We start from the raw sequence: 8,003 nt of genomic DNA on the forward strand, positions 1-8,003 counted from the left end.
GGGGCTGCTTGGGCAGTTGACACGCGTCCTGTTCATGGCAGCACCCAGAGATGGTTCTGGGGCTGCAAGGAAAGCAACGTGTCCTGCAGACCGCAAACTATCGGCAAGGGAGTCTCTGGGCTATTTCACAAACATTTATTGAGCACCTACATTGTGCCAGCTACTGGGCTAGGTGCCAAAAACCTGGTGCCTGCCCTCAGGGAGCGTATAACCTACCTAGAGAAGTAGACCGGAAAATAATGGAAAGCAACATGAAATGTGTTAATGCCAGGGATAACGGCTGCTGGGAATGCAGAAAAATTCAGAATGCAGACTGCGGAAGGTTTCAGGGAGGTGGCTTTTGACTTGGACCTCGAAGGATGGGGCAAATTTTCAATCAGGAAAGCCAGATAAAATAGCCAAGACCTAGCTTGAGCAGGATAAAGAGCTGAACTGGAAAACTTGTCCAGGGAGCAAGGGCAGGCTGGAGGACAGGATCATTGGGTACACACCCGGATTGAGGAAGGGTGGGCATGGGCAGGGAGGTTCAGATCAGATTACAGAAGTGTCCCTGGAATGGTAGGCTGGGGAGTCTGCATTTTATTCCGGAGGCAAAGGGGAGACAGCAAAGATTTTATAGAAGATGACTCACTTGACCAAGCCTGGACTTGAGGAATGATAAACGAAGAGACCAGAAATCAGTGAGAGGGAGCAGTCCCTGCAACAGATTAGGTGATCAATGATGGGACCTGACCCAGGGGACAGTGGGGACTGGCAGTGCTCTGACCACCAAGATGCTCTTTCTGGGTTGTAAACTCAGACAGATTTAAGCTAAGTGGAGCTGGAACTCTTAGCTCAGTGGAGTCTGAAGTCTCCTTGTACCTTTTTCCTACCAATTCTTTCCCTAGCTCCCTCGAAGGGTACCTGAAACAGAGTGGACAAGGCATGAGGGCTGTGGTTGCTAGAATAGGAAAAACTGTCCCCAAAAGGATGGAGAAGAGGGAAAAGGGAAAAGGGGGAAAGTCAAGCTTGGCCATCAGCCCAGTCCCCACAGAAGTTGACAGATGTCCAGAAAGAGGTGCTGGAGCAGCTTCCCTGGTGGCGCAGTGGTTGGGAGTCTGCCTGCCAATGCAGGGGACACAGGTTCATGCCCCGGTCCGGGAGGATCCCACGTGCCACGGAGCGGCTGGGCCGGTGGGCTGTGGCCGCTGGGCCTGTGCGTCTGGAGCCTGTGCTCCGCAGCGGGAGGGCCCGCAGCAGTGAGAGGCCCAAGTACCGCAAAAAAAAAAAAAAAAAAAAAAAGGTGCCGGAGCCAAAAGGAGGTATGTTATTTTACCAGGAGGCTTGGCCAAGAAGGAGTGTCAGAGCTGGTCAGGGTGACCTAGCGCTCATGCCATATGTGGGCAGATGAGAAGACCAAGCCCAGCCTCCATGCAGGGCACTGGGGAGCCCTCACCATGTTTGCCACACACACACCTCCTTCTGTGCATCCTACTCTTCTTAGTGGCTCTCCTCCTGGGCCAGTATCTCAGGCAGGCCAGTTGGGCCTCTGGGCATTACTTAGGGTCAGGAATAGAACTGAAAGACAAACCAGCTCTGAGTCTGTCCTCTGGGGCAGCACAGGCCCCAGGGGGCAGGGGTCATCTTGATTCTCCCGACCCACCTGCGCTGCAAAAGCTCTGTCTGCTTCACCATAGCCCTGCAAGGTGGAATTGGGTTCACGAGGCAAGGAAGCTGATAGAGAAACGTTTTAACCTGGGATCCATGTATTTGCCGGACTCACCAGGGTCTCCTCAGCTTTAGGGTCTGTGAACCCCTGAAACTGGCTAAATGGTGTTTGTGGGTTCACAGATATTTTTGTGTGGGGGGTGGCTCTGTGGCTTACAAAAGTTTCCCAAAGGGGTCTGTGACTCTATAAAAGGTTTAAATACACCACTGTAGGGGAATGAGGCTGGGGAGCAGAGGGTATCATCTTAGTGGGTCTGGGCAGGTTGCAAGATAGAAGGGTCACACCCTCTAGTGACATTTCTTCTCCGTCCTCTCTCCCAGGCCTTCCCAGCCTGCTCCCTCGGGTTCCTTCTGAAGGGCACCCCGTGGCTCGGCCTCCTGTGCTCTCAGCCTCTAAGGTCAAGCAGCAGGAGCCCAGCCTTCTGAGCCGGAGGGACCAGAAAACACTGTCAGGGATAAAGGGGTCAGGGAGGTCAGAAGCCTCACTCCCCACTTCTCATCACTGTCAAAGCAGACCCCTCCCTCTGTGCCCTTTCTCCCCTTCCAGCACAGGGCAGACTACGCAATGTCAGGACCTGCTGGGCTGGAGATCTGGGCTCGGAGCCCCCTACCAAGAGCAGCACCCTAGGAACAGAAGAACCCTGGACTTGTGACTGGGCTCAGAGCAAATGTACCTTGCAGCCACAGCAGCAGTTGTTTTGAAGAATCTTCTCTCTCTCTCTCTCTCTCTACCCACTCCTTGCCCCAGCTTGTTTTTCTTCTCTGCTAACTGATGCTGGCTCTAGGAGGCAAAACTTTGCCCAGAGAAAAGCAAAGTTACTCCGAAAGGCATCGGCTGGAGGCCTGAGAGGGAGGCACACCACTCCCGACAATCGGGGAGGGAATGCAAAGAGTTAAGGGGAGGCTGCTTTCAGCAGAAGAGAAAACCCAGCTCCCTGTAGAAAGCAGGCAGGAGCCCCCTCCATTGTTTCACCTGGCTATAGGGTTTCTCTCTGAGACAAGGAATGGGCTCTAAAACTCTGGTAACGGGATCACTGGGAAGGGAGGTTTTTAAAAAAACAGCTGACAGCTGAATAATAGGAATTACCAGGCAGGCCGCCCTGGGGTTACTGAGGTTTGTAACTCAACCCCAAGGGAGGGGTTAGATTGGAAACTGATTTATGGGTAAGGTGGGCGTCTTGGTGGAGGAACCCAGAGTGCTCGACCCTCTTGCCTCTTAACTCCCTCTGGGAGGGATCATGTGTGTAAGAAAGGCCAGGAACCTGGAAGGCTTGGTGTCCTCCCTTGCTGGACTTGCTCTAACAGAGTGAATTTATCTCTCTGTGCATCATTCCATCTGTCTGCAAAGGAATAGACCCTCTCTTCTGAGTTGCAGAGGTGTGTGTGTGTGTGTGTGTGTGTGTGTGTGTGTGTGTGTGTGCATGCGCGCATGTGTGGCGCAGGGGGGAGCGGGGGTGGGGGTGGGGTGGAACCTACCAGAACAGACAGATTGGCTTCTGCTAATTGAGTAAGTGGAGAGACTTGATTTCCTAGTCAGTGAACTCACTCCTTACCAATCACTGGAGAGTGGGATTCAAATCAAAAAAGCAGGCGCGAAAGAGAAAATATTTGGGAATTCAGAGACCTGGATGTAAAGGGAAATGCAGAGACTGAGGCTACCATGCGAAAGCCCAGTGGAACGTAAGCGATTAGGTGAAGTCCGGGATCACGTGCTTATGACAGGCAGCACATAGTTTTGTTTGGGGGAATACTCAAAAAATATTTGCTGAATGAGTGAATGAATGTACATCTCCACATTTAGAAAATATAAATAATTTTGTGTTTGGGGAGTGGGGAAAAAGTTGCAGTGGAAGATTTTCCATAAATGTCCTATCTACATTGTCTTGGCCTCCTAGCATGGCTGGCCTTACCTGAGTTTCTTCTCACCAGCAGAGGCTCCTCTCAGGAGGCAAAGGTGATGCCATCAACATCTTGGTACCCTCGGACCACCCTTTTCCAGGCTTGGCACGTGACGGAATTTACTAAGTCTGTGGAGACAAATTTACAGAAGAACTACAAGCATGGCCCTCGGGAAGTGTCCTCAACTCTTGCCCGGTCCAGGACTCAGCCTGCCCAGCCCATGGAAAAGAAGTTGGCTTTATCCTGCCAAGGAATGAAGAAATCCAATCAAAATACTCTTCCTTTTACTCTACATCCCCCAGGATGCAGCCTCTTTCCTGGGCAAAGTTACATTAGTATGTTAGTACATACTTCTCCTTGGGACTGGCAAGGACATCTCAGAAATTTCCAGCTGAGGCCAGAGAACAATCAATTGCTATCAAGGAAACCTGCCACCGGAAGAGCTGGGGACCCGTTCTTTCTGGGCTTAGAGCCTCTCAGGTTTTGAATCTGGTGTTCAAGAGGCTCTGGGCTGAGAAGTGAGTTGGATCAGCTGTTTCCCAGCCAAGCCCTCTGCCCCTGCTGTCCTGGAGCGGGAGAGGGCCACTATCTGACAATGAGCGAGGGGCTCACTCACCCAGATGTGAGTTCACCAAACATTTACCAAGCACCTGTCATGTGCTAGGCTCCACACCAAGGGCTAAAGGTGCAGATACAATCCCTGGGGGGGATCCTTGAGCATATCTGCACCCTTTCTTCCCACACATGAACCTTCATCGACACACCTACACACAAGCTCAAAGAGAAACCGGGGGCAGGAGGAAGGTATGGCAGGAAGAGCTGCAACCGCACGAGCTAAGGGAAACACGCTTCCCGGGGAGGCTGAGCATCCCTGGAAGTGGCCTTGCCTTTCTTTGCACAGAGCATCCTGGAAATGCCTGATGCCCCACTTCCCTGTTCCTAAAGCCCACCTATCATCAGGTTGAGTAGAAAGAGCTCTAGACTAGATGTTCAGTTCCCAGCTCTGCCATCAACAAGTGACCCTCCAGCACTCACATCTCCATCCTTGCCCCTACAAATTCAGAGGTGGCATAACTTGGGTAAACACGCTGGCTCAGGAGGGGCAACACCAGCCTCTTAAACCAATCCTGCCTTAGGTCCCTGGGCTATAATCAAAACAACTCTCACCTGTTGAGCAGCTACTGAATGCCAGACACATGGCAAAAGACAGTTCATTTAATCCTAAAGAATGCCAAGAGGGATCTATCACCATCAGTGCCATTTTACATTAAAGGAAGCTAAGGTCCCTTCTCCAAAGACAGGCAACAGAACCCTCAGATGTGATTTAAGGTCACATCTGTCTGGCATGGAAGCCAGTGCTCACACCCCCTTATCGGCCTTAAAGACACACCCAACCCCTCCCCACAGGCAGGATTCACTCCCCTTCCCCCTCAATAACACACTGTCCCCAGTGCCCCCAGAACAGGAAGGCCAAGCCTGAGGCAGCCTAGCGAGGTGAATTCCAGCCTCTCTTAATTGCAAACACTCCCACCACTGCCACCACCTGCAGCAGAAGCGATTGCATCACCCGCAGGAAGCGGTCCAGCAGCCCAGCCTCTGCTCTGGGGCACATTTTCAGTTCCTGCTTCTCTCCTTGCATACGTTGAGCACACTACCTTATCTTCTACTCCTGCGCTGGCTCCGTGGGTTCAAGCTAACGTGCATGTCTGGACAAAGGACTGTGGTTTGTTGCTTGGATGGGACTTGTACGGGACCGACAGGGGCCTCTCATCCTTTTTCTGAATGCTGCTGGATGGGGGAGGGGAGGTCAGGCTGAAGGGGCTTTCCCAGCCAAGGACCAATCAGAGATCCCGTGGGCTCAAAGAAAAAGTCCTCTTGGATGCAGGAGACAAGTCCCAGAAGCCACCATTACCTCGCATCTGCCTTTCAAGGATGAGTGCCCACGTCTGGGCCACGTGGGCTGTCAGGTGGGCCAGCGAGAGGAAGGGGCTGAAGAGCCCGCCAACACAGCCAGGATGTCTCTGGTGTGGTGTCTCAGGCCCATTAGACAGGCAGACACACTGCACTGGGCTATGCTGCCCTCCCTACATTGTCATGGAATCTTCTGGAACTGATGATAGATCCTTGCCCCTGCAGTTCCTCTTCTGCCCATCCTGGACTTCCTTTCCCTCTCTGCCAACTTCCTTCTCCCTCTCCCCCGTGCAGCATCTGTCTCCTTAATCTCTCTTCCTACCCTGCTTTCCTCCTGCATTTGTCACCTCTCTCTGGCCTTGCCTTGGGCCACAGCAAGAGCAATCAGCCCTTCATGGGCTTATAAAATGCTCAACATTTTAGTGGAAATCATCCCGTGTGGAGGTTGTGTGCTGCTTTTTAAAATTTTATTTTTATTTTACTTTACGTTGTTTTACTTTTAGTCATGTATTATTTAATTACGTTCATAACTGGTCATTAAAGACAAGCAGAAAATACAGCAATGTTGAAATACAAATTAATGAAAATGAATCTGTTTATTCACTTCAAGATACTCTTCACCATATATCTAAGCTGTATCCATCCAAAGTCCTCATGTAGACCACTGAGATGTCTCCAGTTCGAAGATACTGGTGCCTCTCAGAGAGGGAATGGAAAAATCACGAGGCTGCTTCTTTTAACGTTATCATCCCCATTTGAAAGTGGTTTGCCTGAGTCTGAGTGACATTTTAAACAGCTCTACGAGTGGGGTTATTACTGTCTCTTCACCCAGAGAGATAGCTATGCTAAACCAGTGACCCTATATGGATCTCTCCCAGCTCTCAGATGCTCTTTGTACCACAAACCTGACTTACTCCTTGGCAGGGGTTAGGACACCAAAATCAGTGATTTGAATAAATATCAAGTTGTTCTTTTAGGACCAGCCCAGCCTTAAATTACCAATACTGGTTTACTTTGTTTAAAGAAATGTCAAACTGCAACATGAAATTGGGTAATGATAACACCATTTCAGACTCTCTCCTAAGGATTCAGAGTCATTAAACCTGTTCTTGATGTGATAACCTCTATGGAATGAAGGGGGAACCCAAGGACTCTCAACTCTTCCCCCAGATCAGACCAGGTTATGGAGCCTATTCCAGGTTTCATATAAACTCCTAAGCATCATCTGAGACTATGTAACTTGTAATGAAGAAGCTAAGTATCGGGATCAATCCTGGTTTTCACAACTGGAGAAAAATTCCCAGATGCTTCAGAGTAGAATCATTTTTTCAATCCTGATCCCTCTCACAATAAAATAAACAAAACTGACCTCTATATAAAGCCCCTGGCATAAATTCTTACTGACTTTGGGGAGAAACTACTTCCCAGCTTACTTCAGCTCCAAGACAGGGTCATGGACTATGACCTTCACTGTGACTTTGGACTAGGTAAGCTCTCAAAGGGGAGGAGAACAAAACAATCTTGGGTTTAGAATGTAGTCCCTACGAAAGCATTCCTGGAGTTTACCAGTTTCCTTGTCTGCAGGAAGGAAGTTTTTGCTTAAATGTTTATTGTTCAAATTTTCCCTGTAGGCAGAGAGCTTCTGTATTCCGTTTCTTTGTACTTGAAACAAAGTTTGTGTCATTATCTTTGAAATGTGATTTTTTAAAAAAATTAGTCTTATGTTTTGGGGACCTTGTTTTATTTGATCTTTTTTGATTCTTTGGCAATGGGGCCTGCGGGGGGAAGGTCTCTTCCTATTTCTACACATCCCCAATAGGTTTAACTGGAATCACTATTGCTTCTTCTCTGCAAAGAAACTATCTCCTTTACATTGAGTATTTATTGAGCACGTACTATGTGCCTCAGACTACCTGAGGAGTGTAGAGAGGCCATGAGGTATAAGACACATTTCCTGCCTGCCTTCTCATTGCCTGCCCTTATAGTCTTTATTGAGATATAATCGAGTTATAATCCACCTACCCTAAAACTCATCCATTTAAAGTGTACAATCTAATGGTTTTTAAAATATTCACAATTTTAGAACATTTTCTTCACCCCAAAAAGAAATCCCATATGCATTAGCAGTCACTACCCAGCCCAAATAACCAAGTAATCACTAATCCACTTTCTGTCTCTATAGATTTGCCTATTCTGGACATTTCATATAAATGGAATCATATACCGTGTTGCCTTTTTTTTTTTTTTTTGCGGTACGCGGGCCTCTCACTGTTGTGTCCTCTCCCCCCGCGGAGCACAGGCTCCGGACGCGCAGGCCCAGCGGCCATGGCTCATGGGCCCAGCCGCTCCGCGGCATGTAGGATCTTCCCGGACTGGAGCACGAACCCGTGTCCCCTGCATCGGCAAGCAGACTCCCAACCACTGCGCCGCCAGGGGAGCCCCTGTGTTGTCTTTTGTAACTGGCTTCTTTCAGTTAACATAATCTT

This window comes from Grampus griseus, assembly GCF_964374135.1.
Source record: "Grampus griseus genome assembly, chromosome: 2".
NCBI lineage: Eukaryota > Metazoa > Chordata > Mammalia > Artiodactyla > Delphinidae > Grampus > Grampus griseus.